Here is a 24434-nt window from a genome sequence, read left to right on the forward strand (position 1 = left end):
AATTGACCGTAGGTGTGAATGTGAGTGTGAATGGTTGTCTGTGTCTATGTGTCAGCCCTGTGATGACCTGGTGACTTGTCCAGGGTGTACCCCACCTTTCGCCCATAGTCAGCTGGGATAGGCTCCAGCTCGCCTGCGACCCTGTTGGACAGGATAAAGCGGCTACAGATAATGTACAGATGGATGTATTAAATTGAATATAGGTCAAAGAATATTTGCAAATTGTTACATTCTGTTTTTATTTACGCTTTACACAGCATCCCAACTTTTTGGGAATCAGGATCAGTTACCGTTGTTGATGTCATATTGTGTGTAGTTTATAAATGAAACTTTATCAGAGGCATGTAAAAACAAGCTTTATATATGTTTTGCTCCCATCTGCATTAGACCTTGGAATACTTCCCTCGCAGATATGACGTTCCTACTGTTTCTGCTGATGTTTGCTTGTTGTTTTGAGTATGAATAGTGCCGCCACAATCTCACTATATCATTATCTACGTCATCAGCAATGTCACGATTGGTCACAACCCGTAAATCTGACAGTTCCGATTCCCATTGAAGCCATAATAAAAGATTTCCATAAATGTTACTCAGTCAAAAGGGGGAAAATTAATGTTTTGATTTTGCCGTTTTGCTTCTATTCCCACAGGACACCGTTACTGCATAATAATGGAAAATTTATGGTTTTCACAGTGGGAATAGTCTCACTCTCTCTTTCTCTTCCCCTTTTTCTCTTTTCCCTCAGCTATTAGATTGTACAACCAGCACTGCTCACAGTAGACTCACATCTGTCTGTCAATAGTTGTTGCATTGGTTTTTTTTCCTGTTTTATCTTTTGCAATTACGACCACCTGATATGTGCAATAAGTGTGTTTCATCTACTTCCTAATTCCTGTAATTTAGTATTTATCTTAGGTATATATATTTTTTCTTTTTAGTGTGTGTGTGTGTGTATATATATATATATATATATATATATATATATATATATAAATATATATATATATATATATATATATATATATATATATAAATATATATATATATATATATATATATATATATATATATATATATGTGTATGTATGTATGTATGTGTGTGTGTGTATCAGGGCTTTACGTTAACTTTTTGCTCACCGGCCACTGTGGCTAGTGGTTTTCCCGAGTCTCTAGCCATTCAGCCTTTTCACTAGCCACAATTTTGTTGCCAGGAAATCACAGTTTTTTCTTCACCATGATATGTTAAAGTTCGGAAGATCTAGATTTAATTATGAATGGCAGCATATAATGTATCTCTACAGTAGCACTCAAGTATTCAGTGCTGTTAAGGTAGCTCCCTATATGAAAATATACAACCAATTCAGACAAAAATATAAACAGAGTATTCTGTTTATTGAGCTCAAATTCAAGCCTCTTACAATATGAAATATCGTATAATATGAAAAATAACACTCAGTACAACTGAACTGATTCTAATATTAAAAGTCCAATTCAAAACATTTATCATTGAAAAACATTTGATGTTTTGATATGTAAGTCTTGCATATTATCAAGTATTATTATGCATATTATGTATTGTGTTTGTGTGTGTGAACATGTGTAGAGAAAGACATCAAATGTCCTCATTACATTCAGGGGAATTAGCTCAAGTGGTAGAGTGCTTGCTTAGCATGTAAGAGGTAGTGGGATTGATGCCTACATTCTCCAAAACAGCAACTACACCCTTGCTTGCATTTTCTTAATTTCCTGAGGGAACCCACCCAAAGGGATCAATAAAGTTTTATCTAATCTAATCTAATCATCAGATGAGTCTGAATGCTCCAGGAAAAATGGTTTTCGTGACCTGAGGCTTCCAGCATGGTAGCTGGGGTGAGTTGATAGCTGGGGCGAGATCAACTTCTTTACAATCGCATGAACGTTTCTAAACAGCAGCTCCATTCTCTCCAGCTCAGCCGACTTCATGACAGCCAGGGACTTGAAAGCAATGCTGTCCTGTAGTGAACCAGCCATCTTCGCCGGTTTTGATGTTATAGTACCCATGTGTGCATTTGACTTTTCGTGGTCCTTTTATAGTTTCGAGTTTAAAATTACTGGTGCCTGTCTTTGCCAGACTTTCTACAGTCTTTGCAGTACATGGTATTTTCGGTTTTGCTATGAACTAGACAATCTCACCCGAACTTCCATTTGTCATTGTACTGTCTTATCTTCCTATTAGTGTTTTGTTCATCTCCATGGCCGCAGCCAGCTCTGAGGCCCCCGCGGTCCAGACCTCAGTCATTTTTAAGAGCTGAAAATACATTTGTATGCTAAATATTCAACTGGATAAAAAAATAAAGAACATTAAAACGTCTCCGTAAAAAGTGCACTGTTAATTATGTTAAACGTTGATTCTGTCTTGTGTGTGTTTGGTGCGCACGGCTCTGAGACCAAGAACACAAAAACGAATGAGTGCATGACTTGGGGGAGGAACACAGTGCAGGAGACACGGGGTTTCCATGGTAACCATCACTTTCATGAAGCTGTTAAATTTACATTTTCGAAGCAGCACAGTTGTAGCCTGCCTTGTTTGAGATTTTAAAAATAAATCATTCGATAAGCCAAAGCAATAGAGTGGAAAGTTTAAACTTATGTTTGCCTTGGATAACTTTGCCTAAAACATGGTGGTGTATACTGATTTTTTTTTGCCAGAATGTTTTTTTTTTTTGTGTAGGTGTAACGGATGCCAGATTGTTAATGTATCTTAGTTCCATAGGCTACATGGTTAAGGCATCTTTTGTCCTCATTGCTTGGGCCTGATCAAACCATTAAACAAGCTTAAATTATTCTTACTCTTGCCACATGCATGATTTTTTTTTTTCAAAACTGATGATATTCAGTTCAAACACCATTAAAAGTAATTTCAGGAATAGATCTCTTGTGTGGTGTGTAATTCACCCCTCTCATTTAAATATGTCGAAAATTTTTCAGCGCGCGCTTTGCACATCACGGACCTCGGTGATTTTAAAATGTTGCTGCGGCCCTGCTCATCTCTGCCCCTTTTTCCCTGAGCAGCAGGGTTTGAAACTCCAGCCATATGCCGCCACATTGTGCGCTTGTCAGTCATCAGCAACTTTGTTGCTTCGTTCATTAACCGCAGGTTACCATATCATTGATTTTATCTGAGACGTTAACCAACGTTCTAAATAATTCTAACATGTTGTCAGAATGTTTATGCAGGTGCTCATGGGAGTTGTAGGCGTGTAATATCACATTGCAATGTGTTTATTATATCAGATGCCTTCAGAGAAAACTACAATTAAAATATATTGCCATACCACAGAATAAACCACCCGCCAAAGTGGCTAGTGGGACTAAAGTCATTACCCGCCAAAGCCGAATTTTACCCGCATTTTTTTATTTTTTACTTGTGTGGTTTGATATGTCCTCTTCTGCTGCTATCCACTGTGCTGCTGCAAACAGAAAATTTCCCCATTGTGGGATAATAAAGGTCTTCTTATCTTATCTTATCTTATCTTATCTTATCTTATCTTATCTTATCTTATCTTATCTTATCTTATCTTATCTTTCTCATTCTATGTCTTTACTGAGAAATGTGTGGTTCTAAGTTCAAATGGTTTATTGTTGCCAAGGAAACTGCCTCTTATTTTCAGCTGCTAACCTTTATTATGTTTGTGGGAATAGAAGGCTGTGGGTTTGATTTATTATGCCCTAATAATACATTTTATGGTTTATACAGCAAATTAATTGTCAACATTGCTTGGGTATGTTGCCAGCTAATGCGGAGTAGAAAAGACAAAGAATTAGTAAATCAACTCTCATTTCTTTTGCAATTGTTAATCATTCTAAAGTGCAAGTGCTGAGGAGAGATTTGGTCCTGTTATTAATCACATCTTACCCTTACATAAAAAGGCCCACTTGCTGTGCTTTTCGTAAATAATCTAACATCATACAAAACTCCTCATAAGTCTAGACTGAGTCCAACCCGAAGTTGCTTTGTGTCTGGTTTCTTTTGTACACGCTGCAAAAAAATGATATCTTAGCAAGAATATCTTGAATATCGTTGAAATGATCTTGCATTTCCTATTAGAAGAATACAAGACACCAACTCTGAGATTATTAAAACTAGTTTTAGATTGTAACCAACTTATTCCAAGATGTCTTGTCAAGTAAAATTATCTGTCCATGCAAAAAGATAATTTCACTAGTGTTCAGTAATTTTCTCTTCAAATTCAGTTTTCAGGTTTTTGCAGTGCATTATTCTGGCCACAATCTTGAAGATCATGAAGACTCTCATCAGTGTGCTTTCTGATTTGACACACTTCCAGGCATTGCAAGACAGTGAACTTTTCAGAGCAAGATGTTGTCACTGGATGGAAAAATATTCTTGGATTTCTTCCTGTACAAGTTATTAAAGCATTTTGTGTGAAGCAGTTAGTGGTTCAAGAGAACCTTGTGCTTGCTAACTGGCTTTGGGAAAAGCTCTGTGATTGGTCATCTGCCATGTCAGTCAAATTGAATCATTCTGTGAAAGTATGCAGTTCTTGGTTTATTGATGAAGCATACCAGCCTTTCTGGTGAAGCTTGTAAGTCAGGTTATGAAGCTGGTGTAAGTCAAGGTGTCACGAAACAGAGCTGATATAATCAATTGATTGAGTCTCCTTGAAATACCTCAATCACTGTGTGTAATATGGGATGAGTTTTATAATTTTCTCACACATTTCAATATATGCTAATTGTGTACACATGAGTGTGCGTGTGTGGGTGTGTGTGGGTGGATAGAAGGCACAGAATACCAGAACAATGAGCACCTTTGATCTAGTGACATTCACAAGCTTTCCTGAGTCTCTGCTTCTAGCAGCCCTGCAGTCTGAATGAAGACAGAGAGAGAAACAGTAAGGGAAAAAGAGAGACAGATAGGGGGACAATGATGGATGAAAAGGTACAAACCATAAATTTCCTTCTATCACCTCGAGCATCTTTCCAAACCTTTCATCTGACTCCTCTGGTTCAACAATTGATTGATTGATTGATTGATTGATTGATCGATCGATCGACCGACCGACCAACCAACCAACCAACCCACCCCCAGGCACATCATAGTTACCAGGGAGGATAAGAGCTATGTGCTTCCTCCAAGGCACCTGAAGTCAGCTGACCACATCTTTTTGAACCGCTGGTCATGTGACACCAGGGGCAGCATAACACACTCAGAGGAAAGAGCTATCTGCTCGCTTCCATATGCATGAGTTTACAGTCGCCCATGATTGGCTATTGTCACTTATGATTTACAGGAGAGAAAGTATGCCACCCCTCCCTCCCTGAGAGCACATCCAGTTTTGCAATCATGTGATTATTTAGCAATTATTTGTTGAAGGCAAAATTAATATTGGTGAATAATAGCCAAGACGGAGTTGGGATTATTGTTCACCGATATTCACTGAGCCTGAGGCGGATAATTGTTTTAGTGTAAATACACAGGTGATTATTTTAAAAAATTGTATTAAAAAGACCATTTCAAACTGCAAAAGCGGCATGCAAATGTACTAAAGACATGCAGGCTTGTGTCACTTATCTGTGCGAGTCATATAAAATACTTTGTTTTGAAATAGATAAATCACAATTCCACCTTACCTTTGAATAGCTTTAGACCAAAGTTCATAGTATCTTTAGTGCTTTTAGGAACAGCATTTTCTTTCATAATTTGTAATTCTTCCTCACTTATGGTGACAAAGTGACTGGCTGCCATTTTGACGAGTCACTCGAGGTGATTATTGAGAAATAGCCTGAATCTCTCAAACAATTAGCACGCACAGTTTCCTATAATCACCCCTGTATTTATACAAAACATGAATATCAGCACAGCTGTGATTTCAGTTGTAGGCGACAAACAGGGCGATTGCCATAGCTAATCACAGGTGTGCTGATATTCAGTATAACCACATGATTGCAAATGTGAGATTGATTTTATAGAATAGTTATAAGCAAGAAATTAAAATTGATTAAGTGAGTTTTTTTGGACATAATATGGACAATTATTCTGTTTACATTTGCTCCACCAGTGGAAATAGAGCCTGAAGAGGACACACTTAGAAGTCTATCTGTGAGATTTCATAGTTTAAGTCAGAATGTATATTCCTGAAAAGTATTATTTGCCATGTCCACTGATGATGTTGCTAACACTACTGCAGTAACCATTTCAAACTCATCTCATCTCATTATCTCTAGCCGTTTTATCCTTCTACAGGGTCGCAGGCAAGCTGGAGCCTATCCCAGCTGACTACGGGCGAAAGGCAGGGTACACCCTGGACAAGTTGCCAGGTCATCACAGGGCTGACACATAGACACAGACAACCATTCACACTCACATTCACACCTACGGTCAATTTAGAGTCACCAGTTAACCTAACCTGCATGTCTTTGGACTGTGGGGGAAACCGGAGCACCCGGAGGAAACCCACGTGGACACGGGGAGAACATGCAAACTCTGCACAGAAAGGCCCTCGCCGGCCACGGGGCTCGAACCCGGACCTTCTTGCTGTGAGGCGACAGCACTAACCACTACACCACCGTGCCACCCACCATTTCAAACTATGAAGTGGAATTTTATGTGGTGAGCACAAACAAGTGGAGTGATAGAGTGAAATGTCTTAGTGCGGTATAGTAAATATAAGCACTCTTGGAATGCTGCCTGACCAATCAAATTAGTGGCCTGGAACTAACTGCTGAATAAAGTAGTTGTATAGTAACAGCCAGAGGTGCTACTTTCTACGTAGAAGTAATCCTGTTGGTCCCAACAGTCACATTCATTAACATGAGGGTTAATACATGCTTAGTCATCCTGGCTAGAGTTCCTGTAGTTTAAATGTCCAAATTTGTTTAGATGTTGAGAAATAAACCAGCTCATCAGAAAGTTCTTCAGAAAATATTGCATGCAGGTATAAACAAAAATAATAACTGAAGGAGTGGCCTTGATTGGCCAAGAGTGCAATAAATTTGGAAAACTGTATGTTACATTGGCATCCTTTGTAAACACAAAGTCTATTTCCCAGAATCCTTTGCCAAATAACCAATTACTGTCAGGGTGCAGGCACTTGTGGATGCAGGTGCAGGGGAGAGTGGGAGAAGCAAACTGCAGATGAAGCCAAAACAGTAGACTAGAATCGTGGTCAAAGAGATGGGCGGAGGTCAGTCGATTGGCAAACGGAATGTCGGAGATGAGGCTAAGAGATGAGGTCAGGGAAAACGTAAACAAAGGTCAAATAGTGAACTGGCAGGTAGAAAGTAAACAGCTTGGTATGACAGGAGATGAACACAGAATGATACTTTGTGTTGAATGTGAGTGGAGTTTAAGTAGCACAGCTGATTAAGGCAGAAATGAGTGACAGGTGTACTTAATAGGCTGGAGACAGAGGGCACTGTGGTTTGTGGGAAGTACAGTTCATGGTGGCCATGTTTGGAGGCTGTTTCGAGCTTACACTTTCAATGCTGTTACAGACAGAAACCCCCCCCCCCCGAGGAGCTCCCTCTGGGAGCTATACTCTTTCTGGGACACCCTCTCCCTCTTGGTGCAGGCTTGCTGGGGTACTGACTGTGGAATTCCTGTATCAGGAGAGGGTACAGAATGTCCTTAGAACATACCCAGCTTCACTCCTTTGGTCCATAGCCCTCCCAATCTACCAGGTATTCCAGTTGTCCTTGTCTGCGTCTGGTGTTTAAGATCTTGTTTACATGGTAGATGGGTTCCCCTTCTACATTTTGGGGGGGGCTCTTGGGAGGGAGTGTTCTCAGACAGTGGACCTTGGATGGTTGGCTTCAGGCGTGAGACGTGAAGCGTGGGTGCTATACAGCTGTGAGGTGGGAGCTCTAGTTTGTATGAAACCTCATTTATGTGACAGAAGACTTTGTGTGGTCCAATATAGCATGCCTGAAGTTTCTTGCATGTGTTGGGTTCCTTCAGATCCTAAGTGAAGACCCACACCCGATCACCTGGAGAGTATTCTGGATTCTTTCTCCTGTGTTTATCAGCATACTGCTTATACTTGGCATTGACTATTTCAATTCTCTGGTGAACCTCCTCCCATACCTATTGGCTCCATGAGAATCAGTCATCGACTGCTTGTATTTGGACGGGTGTATCATCCCATGAGAACGGGGGGTTGATAGCTGAGTATGCACTGAAATGGGGTTAGTTGTGTTGCTGAATGCTTGAGTGAATTTTGTGCATACTCAGCCCATGGGAGGAATCATGCCTAGTCTCCCTGGTTCTGCGTGCAGAAGATCCGTAGGAAGCAACCTACTTCCTGGTTGACCCATTCAACCTGGCCGTTGGATTGTGGGTGATAGCTGGAGGTGAGACTCACCGAGATTCCTAATCATTCCCTAAAACATTACCAGAGTTGGGAGATGAACTGAGGCACACGGTCATTGACAATGTCCTCAGGGATGCCAAAATATCTGAACACATGCTGGAAGATGAGTACAGCAGTTTGGAAGGCTGTGGGAATACCAGGTAATGTGATGAGTTTGAGGCCTTTGGAAAATCTGTCCACAATGACCAGGATGGTTGTGTTATCCTGGGACCGAGGTAGGTTGATAAAGAAATCGATGGCCAGGGTCTTTGGGGTACTGGGAGCGGGGCATAATTTTCCTGCAGGTGGGGTTTGTGGTACCTTGGCTTGGGCACACTCTGAACATGAGGAAACAAAGTTATTACTCTCTGTCAACATGTCCTCTCACCAGTACTTGTTCCTTAGCAGTTGGTGTGTGTGGTGGCTGCTGGGGTGACCAGTGGTGGGAGATGCATGAGCCCAAGTAATGAGCCTGCCTCTGAGGTTGTGTGTGTAGATACAGCACATCTCCACAGCTACATTTCCCATAATTCTCTCACTTCCTGCCCTGGACAATGTCCGCTTCATCTCAGCTTTCATTGCGCCACGATTGGGTAATGTACCACGTAAATCGAGATGCAAGCTCGTCCATAAAATTGGAGGCTGGAGTAAGGCTCCAGTCTCTTTTGGCTTTTTGGCTCTTTCAGACAGGTACGTTTGGACACGACTTGCTACTCTCTCTGCCTCTCTGGCGTGCGCAGATGTGCCTCCCTGGCCTTGTGCGCTCCCTGGCCTTGTGCTGTCTGCCTCCGGTTATCTTCTCAGACTGGCACCGCAGATGCACCTCACAACTCTGGCTTCTTCTCTTGGACTGACTCGCTCTCACTGATCAACACGCCATTGGTGTTTCAAAGTAGACACTGCAGCCTGCAGACAGAGGCAAAGAACAAAGGGACAAAACATGGTCATACAAGCCATTGGCTACAGTTAAGATTAGAGGTGAGTGATTCCCTCTGTGTCCTCAACCAACGAACTTCCCACCAAGGACCTTCTGGATCACAAGATCCTGCCTGGGAAGGACTTTTGCAACACAGCAAAGTTGATTTGAACTACATTGAAATGGCTCCACTCATCTAGCAGAGTACACTGAACGGAGAATCACAGACAAACTCCTTCATTGCTGCCACGTGAGAGTGGTCCCAAGTAAGGCTGGCCTTTTGGGCAACATTAGTCTTAGTTTAATTAGTTTATGTGAAAAGTACTATTTAAACCTAAGGTTGTTTGAAGTGTGCACACAATCACATAGCTTTGGTTTGATCATGTTATTGTATGTTAAGATCATATGTTAAGATAGCGGGTTCCTTTGTCTAATCAGTCACACAGAGTGCCTACAGCCCCTTACACACCTTTTTCACGCGCAAACAATTCTCAGTTTTACTCTAGTAGATAGATTTTGCATGCTTTATCTCTTCTTATCTCTTTTATTTTTCTCTCGCTAACATTTTCTTACCGCACACATTATACACATCAGAATATTTAGACTTAAATCAACTAGGAGTTGGTAAGCTCAGCTGGTTAGACTGTGGTGCTATTAACAGCAAGATAGTGGGTTCAAAGGCCAAAGGTTATTTATGCACCTTTGTTAGAATCCTTTATCTAATCAGTCACACAGAGTGCTGACAGCCCCTCCCACACCTTTTTCACATGCAAACAATTCTTTGTTAAGCCTGCAAATATACACACACACATACAGGTATATATACATATTCACAAACACACACATGATATAGAAAGGTGAGAAGCTTGGTCATTCGGGAGAGACTCGGAGTAGAACCGCTGCTTTTCCACATCGAAAGGAGTCAGTTGAGGTGGTTAGGGCACCTTGTTAGGATGCCCCCTGGACGCCTCCCAAGGGAGGTTTTCTGGGCATGCCCCACTGGGAGGAGACTCCGGGGCAGACCCAGGACACACTGGAGAGATTACATCTCTTGGCTGGCCTGGGAATGCCTCGGTATTCCCCTGGAAGAGCTGGTGGAGGTGGCCAGGGAAAGGGAAGTCTGGGCTGCTCTGCTTAGGCTGCTACCCCCGCGACCTGGATCCGGATAAGCGGAAGAAGATGGATGGAGATTATCCATCCATCCTTTACTGCTTATCTGGATCCGGGTATATATAAACACACACCTAATCATATTATCTCATATCACCATTTCTGTGCCTTGATTTGTTAAACTGCTGCTAGTATTAGTGAATGTACCTGATCAGTATTTGTGGCAGCGGGGGCATGGTCAAGCGCCGGTCTGTGACAGGAGGGCGGAGTTGGGGAAGGTAAGTGGCAGAATCGCTTCACCTGAGTGTGATTAATCTATGTTTTGTGTGTGTTCTCCCCAGTAAACTGGGCTATTTAAGGAGGGAGAGCGAGAGCAGAGGAGCTCTCTCCACAACCAGACAACTGGAATGTGTGTGCGTGCGTGTGTGGCTGAGAGAGAAACCTATTTCCGCTGAAAAGTGAAAATAAAAGAGTTTTTGCGAACTCAGTCTCTGTCCTGCCGTCCTCTGTGCTCCACCCACATCTCGTGAACCTTACAGTGGTGCCGAAACCCGGGATCGTGGAGCACCTGTCCTGCAGCCCCATGGAATCCTCCCCGTTCGCGGACTTGATCCATGCCCTCGTCACGGCTCAGCAGAGCCAGCACCAGGCACTCGTCACGCTCCGGAAGGAGCAGGAGCAGCGCTTCGAAGCCCTGGTGCTGGCTCAACAGGAAGACCGAGAGGCGTTCTGGCGCCTCCTCGCGTCGGCGGGGTCCACCAGTGCCCCGGCCGCGGGCCCATCTCCCATCACCTTGACTAAGATGGGCCCGCAGGACGACCCCAAGGCATTCATCGCGTTGTTTGAACAGGTCGCCGAAGCCTCGGGGTGGCCGATGGAGCAGCGTGCGGCGCGCCTCCTCCCCCTCCTGACGGGAGAGGCACAGTTAGCCGCACTACAGCTCCCCGCCGACCACCGGCTGGCCTACGCCGACCTTCGCCGGGCTGTCCTCCAGCGCGTGGGGCGCATGCCGGAGCAGCAGCGCCAGCGCTTCCGTGCGCTGCGAATGGAGGAAGTCGGCAGCCCGTTCGCGTTCGGCCAGCAGCTCCGGGACGCCTGCTGGCGGTGGCTGAGGGCCGAAGATCACGACGCCGAGGGGATCATCGACCAGGTGGTGCTGGAACAGTTCATCGCCCGCCTACCCGCCGGAACCGCGGAGTGGGTCCAGTGCCACCGCCCGGCGTCGCTGGATCAGGCCGTAGGACTGGTGGAGGATCATCTGGCGGCTGTCCCGGCGGCAGGACAGCGGATGTCATCATCTTCTCTCTCCTCTTCTCTCTATCTCTCTCTCTCTCTCTCTCTCTTCCCCCTCCTCCCGTGTCCCGTCCTCGCCCCATTCCCCCACCACGGAGGCGGGGGCCGGCTCCACCTCAGCCAGCCCGCCGCACCCGTGGTGCCCTCCCATTTCTCCCTTCTGTGTCTGTCTCTCCCCCCCCTCAGGTGAGTGACCCCCAAACCACAGCTGCAGAGGGGAGGCCCGGGCCGGGTTGCTGGCGCTGCGGGGAACCGGGCCACCTGCAGCAACAGTGTGTCGCGATGGAGGTGGGGGCGGTGGTGCGGATCCCTGACGCGCCAGAGGCTGCCCTCGATCAGGCCGGAGCATATCGCATACCGGTAAGTGTACAAGGGGCGACATATCAGGCATTGGTGGATTCGGGTTGCAACCAGACCTCGATCCGCCAAAGCCTGGTGCAAGACGAGGCATTGGGGAGAGCACAAGGGGTGAAGGTGTTGTGTGTGCACGGGGATGTTCACTGCTACCCGTTGGTGTCGGTCCACATACATTTCAGAGGGGACAAATCCATAGTAAAGGCAGCGGTTAATCCTCGCCTTACCCACTCTTTGATCTTGGGGACTGATTGGCCGGGATTCCGGGGGTTGATGGCACACCTAGTAAAGAGTGGGTCCTGCCGGTTAGCAGGGGGAGGTCCCGGTGTTGTTTTGGCTGGAGCTGCGGTCGCAGAGCCGTCTACGTCATCTCCGCGACAGAGTGAGGAGCCCCCGGCCCCTCCTCTTTCTATTGGGGAATCCCTCGCGGATTTCCCACTGGAACAATCGCGAGACGAGACTCTGCGACACGCGTTTGACCAAGTGAGAGTAATCGATGGTCAAACGCTCCAGCCAAACGCCACCCCAACCTTCCCCTATTTTTCCATTTTAAAGGATAGGTTGTACCGAGTGACGCAGGACACTCAGACGAAGGAGCGTGTCACCCAGTTGTTAATTCCAAAGAGCCGCCGGGAATTGGTATTCCAGGCGGCTCACTTTAATCCCATGGCGGGACACCTCGGGCAAGATAAAACACTCGCCCGGATAATGGCCCGATTCTATTGGCCGGGGATTCGCGGCGATGTCCGTAAGTGGTGTACGGCGTGCCGCGAATGCCAGTTAGTAAATCCAGCGGCCATTCCAAAAGCGCCCTTGCGCCCCCTACCATTAATCGAGACCCCGTTTGAAAGAATTGGGATGGATCTCGTCGGGCCATTAGATCGGTCAACACGAGGGTACCGCTTTATATTGGTTCTGGTGGACTATGCAACGCGATACCCGGAAGCGGTGCCTCTTCGCAATATCTCCGCACATAGTATTGCAGAGGCCCTCTTCCTTGTCATCTCCCGGGTCGGAATCCCGAAAGAGATTCTGACTGGCCAAGGCACCTCGTTTATGTCATGAACACTGGCCGAACTGTATGGGCTACTGGGTATTAAGCCGATCCGCACCAGCGTGTATCACCCACAGACGGACGGTTTAGTCGAACGGTTCAACCGCACCCTCAAGAATATTATCAAAAAATTCGTAAGTGAGGACGCACGTAACTGGGATAAGTGGCTCGAACCCTTGTTGTTTGCAGTGCGAGAGGTCCCCCAAGCCTCCACGGGGTTCTCCCCATTTGAATTATTGTATGGGCGTAAGCCGCGCGGCATCTTAGATGTACTGCGGGAAAATTGGGAGGAGGGACCTTCGCAGAGCAAAAATGAAATTCAATACGTTATGGATCTGCGCGCAAAACTCCACACGCTCACCCACTTAACTCAGGAGAATTTGCGGCAGGCCCAGGAACGGCAAACCCGCCTGTACAACAGGGGCATGCGCCTTAGAGAGTTCACTCCGGGAGATAAGGTACTCGTCCTGCTGCCCACGTCGAGCTCCAAATTAATCGCCAAGTGGCAAGGGCCCTTCGAGGTCACACGGCGAGTCGGGACGTCGACTATGAGGTTAGGCGAACGGACAGGGAGGGGGCGCTACAGATCTACCACCTCAATCTGCTGAAGCTCTGGAACGAGGAGGTCCCCGTGGCGTTGGTGTCGGTAGTTCCGGAGAAGGCGGAGCTGGGGCCGGAGGTCCAAAAAGGGTCATTGGCATCTCGCACCTCTCCGGTCCCCTGTGGAGACCACCTCTCCCCGACCCAACTCACGGAGGTCGCCCAGTTGCAGGCCAAGTGTTTGGATGTGTTTTCGCCCCTGCCCGGTCGCACCAACCTCATAGAACACCACATAGAGACGCCCCCGGGGGTGGTAGTGCGTAGCTGTCCTTATAGATTACCCGAACACAAAAAAAAGGTGGTTCGGGAAGAACTTCAGGCCATGCTCGAAATGGGCATCGTCGAGGAGTCCCACAGTGACTGGAGCAGCCTGGTGGTCTTGGTTCCCAAGGCCAACGGCTCGGTCCAGTTCTGTGTGGACTATAGAAAAGTCAACGCGGTGTCTAAATTCGACGCGTACCCAATGCCTCGTATTGATGAGCTGCTCGATCGACTAGGCACGGCTCGCTTTTACTCGACACTGGATTTGACGAAGGGATATTGGCAGATCCCCTTGACTCCATTATCCCGGGAAAAAACAGCCTTCTCCACACCGTTCGGCTTACACCAGTTCGTCACACTTCCATTTGGGCTGTTTGGGGCGCCCGCTACGTTTCAGCGGCTGATGGACCGGATCCTCCGGCCCCACGCCACCTATGCGGCCGCTTACTTGGATGACATCATCATTTATAGTAATGACTGGCAGCGGCACCTGCAACACCTGAGGGCCATCCTTAGGTCGCTGAGGTGGGCGGGGCTCACTGCCAACCCGAAGAAGTGTGCGATTGGGCGGGTGGAAGTACGGTATCTGGGCTTCCACTTGGGTAACGGGCAGGTGCGTCCCCAAATTAATAAGACAGCAGCGATTGCGGCCTGCCCGAGGCCCAAGACCAAAAAGGGGGTGAGACAGTTCCTGGGGCTGGCTGGCTATTATCGTAGGTTTATACCTAATTATTCGGACGTCACCAGCCCGCTGACTGACCTCACTAAAAAGGGGGCGCCAGATCCGGTCCAGTGGACGGAGCAGTGCCAGCGGGCTTTCTCTGAGGTAAAGGCTGCACTGTGTGGGGGGCCACTTTTACACTCCCCTGACTTCTCTCTCCCTTTTTTGTTACAGACAGATGCGTCGGACAGAGGGCTGGGGGCCGTTTTGTCCCAGCAGGTGGGGGGAGAGGATCGCCCAGTATTATACATCAGCCGGAAGCTGTCGGTGCGTGAGGGGCGCTACAGCACCATCGAGAAAGAGTGTCTGGCGATCAAATGGGTGGTCCTCGCCCTCCGTTACTACCTGCTGGGGCGCTCTTTCACCCTCTGTTCGGACCACGCGCCCCTCCAGTGGCTCCACCGCATGAAGGATGCCAACGCGCGGATCACCCGTTGGTATCTAGCGCTCCAACCTTTCAACTTCAAGGTGGTCCACAGGCCGGGGGCGCAGATGGTCGTGGCGGACTTCCTCTCCCGTCAAGGGGGGGGGGAGTCGGCTGCGGGCCGGACGGGCGCCCGGCCTGAGTCGGGCGGTGGGGGTATGTGGCAGCGGGGGCGTGGTCAAGCGCCGGTCTGTGACGGGAGGGCGGAGTTGGGGAAGGTAAGTGGCAGAATCGCTTCACCTGAGTGTGATTAATCTATGTTTTGTGTGTGTTCTCCCCAGTAAACCGGGCTATTTAAGGAGGGAGAGCGAGAGCAGAGGAGCTCTCTCCACAACCAGACAACTGGAATGTGTGTGCGTGCGTGTGTGGCTGAGAGAGAAACCTATTTCCACTGAAAAGTGAAAATAAAAGAGTTTTTGCGAACTCAGTCTCTGTCCTGCCGTCCTCTGTGCTCCACCCACATCTCGTGAACCTTACAGTATTATTCTCATTTGATTGTCATTTTAATAAATTAACTATTTACAAGAAACTGTCGTGTCTGTTGTGCTGCAGTATTACTTGAAGCTATCCTCTGCCATCAAATAATTCACATTGCCTTCAATGAGCTAGTGTATCACTAGAGTAATTAATTCTCTAGTGATACAAACAGCACAAGCCCATTGCAATGCTTTACCAGTCAGCAATGAAAGAAACTTGGCAATTTTCTGTTCCTCGGATATACCGGTGAGTGATGAGAAATACAGGGAGCACTGGAGTAGAAATCCTTTACAACTGGCAGCATCGCCGCATATTTCTTGGGTAGTAAGAGAAGCTTAGCGGAGCTTGTGGAGTACTTGGGGCGTGTTCGGAGGGCCTGCGACATCACAACAGCAAGCTGCACCATTCTGGTCTTGAGGTCGCTGAGCATCTCTGGTGTTCTCCTAAGAGGCACCCTTGAGTGTTCAGAGCAGTCTGCTTCACCTCCTCTGCTGCATCAATTTGTGGCAAAGTATCCTGTCAGGGTGGTCGTGGTCAAAGAGCTGGGCGGAGGTTGGTTGATCGGCTAACGGAATGTCGGAGGCGAGACTAAGAGACGAGGCCAGGGAAAATGTAAACAAAGGTTGAATAGTGAGCAGGCAGGCAGAAAGTAAATGGCTTGGTATGACAGGAGATAAACACGGAACAATACTTCGCATTGAATGTGACTGAGAGTGGAGTTTAAGTAGCGGAGTTGATAAAGGTGGAAATGAGTGACAGGTGTACATAATAGGCTGGAGACAGAGGGTGCTGTGGTTCACGGGAAGTGTAGTTCATGATGGCCATGTTTGGAGGCTGTTTCGAGCTTACGCTCTCAATGCTGTTACTGACAATTACAAGATGTATCACATGATCTATTCAGTGATCATCATCTTGGTCTTCCTCTCTGGACTTTTAATATTATACACTTCTGTTTTCAATCACTGATTCACAACAATTACACACCACAATGAATTGTGCACTGATAATCACTAATGTTATAAAATCTCTATTATTGAACACACACACACACACACACACACACACATATGCACACACATAGTGGTGCTTGAATGTTTGTGAACCCTTTAGAATTTTCTATATTTCTGCATAAATATGACCTAAAACATCAGATTTTCACACAAGTCCTAAAAGTAGATAAAGAGAACCCAGTTAAATAAATGAGATAAAAATATTATACTTGGTCATTTATTTATTGAGGAAAATGATCCAATATTACATATCTGTGAGTGGCAAAAGTATGTGAACCTTTGTTTTCAGTATCTGGTGTGACCCCCTTGTGCAGCAATAACTGCAAATAAATGTTTCCGGTTGATCAGTCGTGCACACCACTTGGAGGAATTTTAGCCCATGCCTCCATACAGAACAGCTTCAACTCTGGGATATTGGTGGGTTTCCTCACATGAACTGCTTGCTTCATGTCCTTCCACAACATCCATCCATCCATCATTTGTAGCCACTTATCCTGTTATACAGGGTCGCAGGCAAGCTGGAGCCTATCCCAGCTGGCTATGGGTGAGAGGTGGGGTACACCCTGGACAAGTTGCAGGTCATCACAGGGCTGACACATAGACACAAACAACCATTCACACTCACACCTACGGTCAATTTTAGAACCACCAATTAGCCTAACCTGCATGCCTTTGGACTGTGGGGGAAACCAGAGCATCCAGAGGAAATCCACGCAGACACGGGGAGAACATGCAAATGCCACACAGAAAGGCCCTCGTCGTCCGCTGGGCTCGAACCGAGGACCTTCTTACTGTGAGGCGACACTACACCACCATGCCCATTCCACAACATTTTGATTGGATTAAGATCAGGACTTTGACTTGGCCAATTCAAAACATTAACTTCCTTCTTCCTTAACTATTCTTTGGTAGAATGACTTGTGTGCTTAGGGTCGTTGTCTTGCTGCATGACCCACCTTCTCTTGAGATTCAGCTCATGGACAGATGTCCTAACATTTTTCTTTTGAATTCGCTGGTATAATTCAGAATTCATTGCTCCATCAGTAATGGCAAGCTGTCCTGGCCCAGATGCAGCAAAACAGGCCCAAACCATGATTGTACTACCACCATGTTTCACAGATGGGATAAGGTTCTTATGCTGGAATGCAGTGTTTACCTTTCTCCAAACATGCTTCTCATTTAAACCAAAAAGTTCTATTTTTGTCTCATCCGTCCACAAAACATTTTTCCAATAGCCTTCTGGCTTGTCCATGTGATCTTTAGCAAACTGCAGATGAGCAATGTTGTTTTTGGAGAGCAGTGGCTTTCTCCTTGCAACCCTGCCATGCACACCATTGTTGTTCAGTGTTCTCCTGATGGTGGACTCATCAACAATAACATTAGCCAATGTGAGAGAGGCCTTCAGTTGCTTAGAAGTTACTCTGGGGTCCTTTGTGACCTCACTGACTATTACACGACTATTACACGACTAATGCTCTTTGTTGATCGACCACTCCTGAGGAAGGTAACAGTGTTCTTGAATTTCCTCCATTTGTCCACAATCTGTCTGACTGTGTATTGTTGGAGTCCAAACTCTTTAGAGATGGTTTTGTAACCTTTTCCAGCCTGATAAAGCATCAACAATGCTTTTTCTGAGGTTCTCATAAATCTCCTTTGTTCATGCCATGAGACACTTCCACAAACATGTTTTGTGAAGATCAAACTTTGTTAGATCCCTGTTCTTTAAATAAAACAGGGTGCCCACTCACACCTGATTGTCATCCCATTGATTGAAAACACCTGACTCTCATTTCACCTTCAAATTAACTGCTAATCCTAGAGGTTCACATACATTTGCCACTCACAGATACGTAATATTGGATCATTTTCCTCAAAAATAAATGACCAATTATAATATTTTTGTCTCATTTGTTTAACTGGGTTCTCTTTATCTACTTTTAGGACTTGTGTGAAAATCTGATGATGTTTTAGGTCATATTTATGCAGAAATATAAATTCTAAAGGGTTCACAAACTTTCAAGCACCACTCTGTGTGTATATATATATATATATATATATATATATATATATATATATATATTATGGCATGCCGTTCAGGAAATTAATCTTTGAATATATTGAATGAAACTTTGAATATATGGAATGAAACTCTGAATATATGGAATGAATCCCCGAATATATTGAATGAAACTTTGAATATATTGAATGAAACTTTGAATATATGGAATGAAACTCTGAATATATGGAATGAAACTTTGAATATATTGAATGAAACTTTGAATATATTGAATGAATCCCTGAATATATGGAATGAAACCTTGAATATATGGGATGAAACTTTGTATTCTGCCCCCGCTCCCACAGCTCGGCAGACAGACAACAGGTCCCAAGAAAAACTCTGACTCAGAGGAGAGTATTAGAGTATATTGAGAAACGCTGTAAAACTCTACAAACAAAATTTACAAATTAGTTTTATATACAGAAAATACCGTTATACAAATATGATCCACGAGGGAAATGACTTTGTCACCGTAGCTTCGTTGCACATAAAAGAAGTAAACACTAATAAAACCACAAGCATTCACCAGAGTGTTAACAATGTCTTTATTGTTTAAAATAGCCGCAACCAAATCCCGAGCTGACTGACTCATTTTTGCTGCAGGACGGCGGCAGTGCCTTCATGACGTCAGCCAAGTTTCATTCCATATATTCAGAGTTTCATTCAATATATTCGGGGATTCATTCCATATATTCAAAGTTTCATTCAATATATTCGGGGATTCATTCAATATATTCAGAGTTTCATTCCATATATTCAGAGTTTCATTCCATATATTCAAAGTTTCATTCAATATATTCGGGGATTCATTCCATACAGAGTTTCATTCAATATATTTTGGGATTCATTCCATATATTCAGAGTTTCATTCAATATATTCGGGGATTCATTCCATATATTCAAAGTTTCATTCAATATATTCAGAGATTCATTCCATATATTCAAAGTTTCATTCAATATATTCGGGGATTCATTCCATATATTCAGAGTTTCATTCAATATATTCGGGGATTCATTCCATATATTCGGGGATTCATTCAATATATTCGGGGATTCATTCCATATATTCAAAGTTTCATTCAATATATTCGGGGATTCATTCCATATATTCAAAGTTTCATTCAATATATTCGGGGATTCATTCCATATATTCAATGTTTCATTCAATATATTCGGGGATTCATTTCCTGAACGGCATGCCATAATATATATATATATATATATATATATATATATATATATATATATATATATATATATATATATATATATAGTGTGTGTGTGTTGCCACTTTATAATCGCAACATTATAAAGTGGCAAATGCTTTACCATCCCAACTCTTTTGGAATTTGTTGTGTAGGGGGAGCGGCCAAGTCATAGTCATAGTAACCACCTTCCCCCTTTCACTGTACAGCATTGAACACACCAATCCCTGTACTCGATGCCATGTTCTATCTCTGACCATTCTTCTGACTCCCTGTAATGGTATTGGATACAGAGATGATACCAGATACCAAATACAGTGACATCACGACTGAGCTTCAAACCCGCGGCGGAATCGAAATTCGTTCTCTCTGGCAGTGGATTCCACATGTGAAAGAGAAGCCGTTCATTGATGCTACAGAATGACAAAGGACAAAGAACAAGCTATTGATATCAGACCTTTAGCCAAAGTTCAATGTATTTGACCTTCGCAGAGTTGTAATAATAACTGAACCGTTTAGTTACTGCAGCCCACGCAGTATTTCAAAGAGAAAAGGCGACCGGATCCCTTTTCCCTTTCTCAACGTCGACAAACTATAAACAAGATTCTTTCCAGATCATCGGACGACCGATGGGACACCGAAGATCTTCAGCTGACGAGCTGTAAAAGTGAAAGGAACAAAACTGTCTTCTCCCTGGACCTGCGCTCCATGCTGTCTTCGGATAACAGAAGGTGCACTTTTAAGCAAGAGCGCTCTCAAGTAAGGCTGGCATCTGGGCAATTGTTAGTCTTAGTTGTGGCTAGTTAATGTGAAGAGTGTTGTTCATTTGAATTAATTTATGGTTTAAATGTACGCATTTTGATTCACATGAAAGTCGGTCTTAGACCGCGTGCTGTTTGATTTACTTTGTTTACTATCTGTATTTAGTTAGATCGTGCATGCGTTCTCTCTCTCTCAACTCTCTCCATTGTACTCCACTCTTCAATATTGGAATTTCAGGAGTAGCTAAGGGTTAAGTAGGAGTTGGGTTTAAGGCCTAACCAAGACTAGCTTAAACTACAGATTCCTTTGTTTCTTCTTTTTCGTGCGATCTCCCTGTGTTGACCATCCCCCTCTGGGTGAGGCCTGGCACAAGGCTCGCGGATTCCATTTGCATTCCGTACACACACACACACACACACACACACACTTACATACACGCCTACTCATACACACACACAAACACAAGATTTCCCTATCACATTTTAACATCCACTCGCCCCACACTGTAACACTGGCATATAACTTATTACTTCTGATCACCACTAGTGCCTTAATTATCACATACACTACTGATTCTTATTTGTATACATTGTATCACCATTTATATTGAATTATTCCTTGGCTGCTATTGTTGCTATATCTGATCAGTATTAGTTTGCTAATTCATGTCAGCTATTTCAATAAATGGTATCTTTGGAATAAACTGTGTCCTGTTTATTGCTACAACACCCATTGGATGCCAACCTCTGCCAAATAAGTATTCTAATTGCCTTCACCCATTTGGTTGTTATATGAATGTTATAGATCTCGAGTAAACATATTACATTTGAGCTACAATACTCAATAAACTATAGCAACATCATGACCAATTTATTCCAGTGATTTTAACAATTTATCTATCAACTATTAGACACTTGAATTAATGATTAATGAATTTATGAGACTGATCCCTTTTTACATGAGACTGATTTGATAAGCCTATTGCACCGACAGTTGTAAGACTCAAAATTCAAATGTGTTTATTTTGAAAGAAAAAAACAAACAAAATTCATGAAGTAAAACATCAAATAATGTGCCATCATATTTTTTTGACTGCAATGCAGGTCAAAGATTATTTACAAATCCATCCATTATCTGTAGCCACGTATCCTGTTCTACAGGGTCGCAGGCAAGCTGGAGCCTATCTCAGCTGACTGTGGGCAAAAGGCAGGGTACACCCTGGACAAGTCACCAGGTTATCGCAGGGCTGACACAGAGACAAACAACCATTCACACCTATGGTCAATTTAGAGCCACCAAGTAACCCACACAGACACTGGGAGAACATGCAAACTCCACACAGAAAGGCCCTCGCCGGCCACTGGGCTCAAAGACCTTCTTGCTGTGAGGCGACAGTGCTAACCACTACATCACCGTGCCGCCCCTTATTTACAAATCATTGTTTTTAATTTTAATTTCAACATACCATCCCAACTTTTTCTTCAACTTTTTGTTTTTTTAAATAAACTTGCTAAGTTGATTAAGCATAACACTGTCCATTTTTAATAGTGGTTAAGGTTTCATAATGACTGATATTGAAACAGAGGAGAATAAATTGTTTTTGAAAGAATTGTTTTTTGGGAAAAAAGAAAGAATATACCGTACAGTGTATGACATATCCAGGTTAAGTGTTTGCACCTTCAATACAAATTTTAAATCCTTTAATGTCCAGAAGACATCACATTCAAGAAATAACCCAGGCTATTGGTATAGTATGTCACTCCAACACACACACACACACACACACACACACACACACACACTCTGCTAGTTTCATCCTCTGTTCCGGTACATTTTGGTGTACCGACTCTGTAATGGGTTTGTGATTTCATTGTCCCAAGAAATGCACAATGGGCAGATAAACTTCATGCATGCACACACACACACACACACACTTGAAATCCCTTGTGTTGGTACACACTTAAGTCCCTTTCTTTTTTTTAAATATACATATATGTGTGTGTGCATGTGTATTCTTGTGCATTGTGGCAGATGTGGCAGATCGCACACTCATTCTTTGTTAGTGAAATCATACAGTCAGGTGTTCAGGGCAAATGGCTCTCTTGGGAATGGAAATGCTGTTTATCAGTGCACAGAGGTTGTGGAGAAATAGATCCATGAGCGCTGTGCTGCAGCTCTTAAGGCCAGCTGGTCCTCTCCTCACAACCACCTTATTGCGTCTTCCTCTCCTTTTTCTATTTTTCCCTTTTTTGCCTTTTTAATTATCTCCCTCTAAGACCTAATGGCTGTGCCAAAGGAAACCCCAGCTTCCAATTTGGTGCGAAATTGCATTTTGACATGGCTCATATTATTCGTTTTCAATTTCAGAGATTAAGTGAGGGAGAAAGAGAGAAAGAGTGGATGCCTGAGAAGGGAATGCCCATTTGTCAATGAGATGTCAGATGGAGAGCATAATATACTGACTTTTGTCCCTTATTAATGCATTTCTCTCTATTTCCTCCTCACCTTCCTGTTTCTTGACTCACTGTGTAATCCAAAGATAAATCAGTGGAGGCAGAGTGAGCAAAACACAGAAAATGACCCATGACAAACATATGTCACTCTGTGCCAGCTTAAAGAAGGGGCCACAGTCCCTTCATGGTTTTTTTTCTGCTTTGTGTTCGTCATTCTCTCTCTCCAAGCTACAGTAACTTTAAAAATTTGTGTATCAAAATGTTCTTCAGGGCAGCATGGTGGTGTAGTGGTTAGTGCTGTTGCCTCACAGCAAGAAGGTCCGGGTTTGAGCCCCGTGGCCGACGAGGGCCTTTCTGTACAGAGTTGGCATGTTCTCCTCATGTCTGCGTGGGTTTCCTCTGGGTGATCTGGTTTCCCCCACAGTCCAAAGACATGCAGGTTAGGTTAGCTGGTGATTCTAAATTGACCGTAGGTGTGAGTGTGAATGGTTGTCTGTGTCTATGTGTCAGCCCTGTGATGACCTGGCAACTCATCCAGGGTGTACCCCACCTTTCGCCTGTAGTCAGCTGGGATAGGCTCCAGCTTGCTTGCGACCCTGTAGAACAGGATAAAGCAGCTAGCAATAATGAGATAAGATGAAAATGTTCTTCAGCTGAATGAGCTTTGCTCTCCTTAAGAATTCGCCATAGCCTGACTAAGCTGAAGTAGTTTTCTCAGGTACTGTCCTACACTCCTCTCTTTTTGAACATCCGTCCATCCAGCCATTATCTGTAACCACTTCTCCTGTGCAGGGTTGCGGGTAAGCTGGAGCCTATCCCAGCTGACTATGGGTGAGAGGCGGGGTACACCCTGGACAAGTTGCCAGATCATCACAGGGCTGACACATAGAGACCCTGTCCACACTAGGGATTTTGTACCGATACGAAACTACTTTCGTACCGCAACACCTGTCCACACTAGCAACTATACCGGTACTGTAGCGGTCTAACTGTATCGGTACGAAACCCACAAATGTATGGGTTTCGTGCCGGTACAGTATCGGTACTGTAGCGCTTCACGTAGTGTGGACAGATGAAGCGGCTCTGTATCAATACAAATATAATGTGCATGCGCAAAGTCACACACCTCAATCGATGTCTTCGCCGAATAAAATAGTGAAGAACGGAGATTCGTGTGTTTCTTTCTCAACTGCCTCGCGCGTTTTATACAATTCGACTGAATAAATGACCACCAGAAATACAGACTGTACATTGACAACAAAAAGCACACACACGTTGTTTCATCCGCCATATATTCTCAGAAGGAAGTTACTCGGTAACCACAGAAACATTTTGTGCATGCGCATTTCAACTACCGTGAAAGAAAACCACAAACATTTCTTGCTAG

This window comes from Neoarius graeffei, chromosome 25, assembly GCF_027579695.1.
Source record: "Neoarius graeffei isolate fNeoGra1 chromosome 25, fNeoGra1.pri, whole genome shotgun sequence".
In the NCBI taxonomy this organism is placed as follows: domain Eukaryota; kingdom Metazoa; phylum Chordata; class Actinopteri; order Siluriformes; family Ariidae; genus Neoarius; species Neoarius graeffei.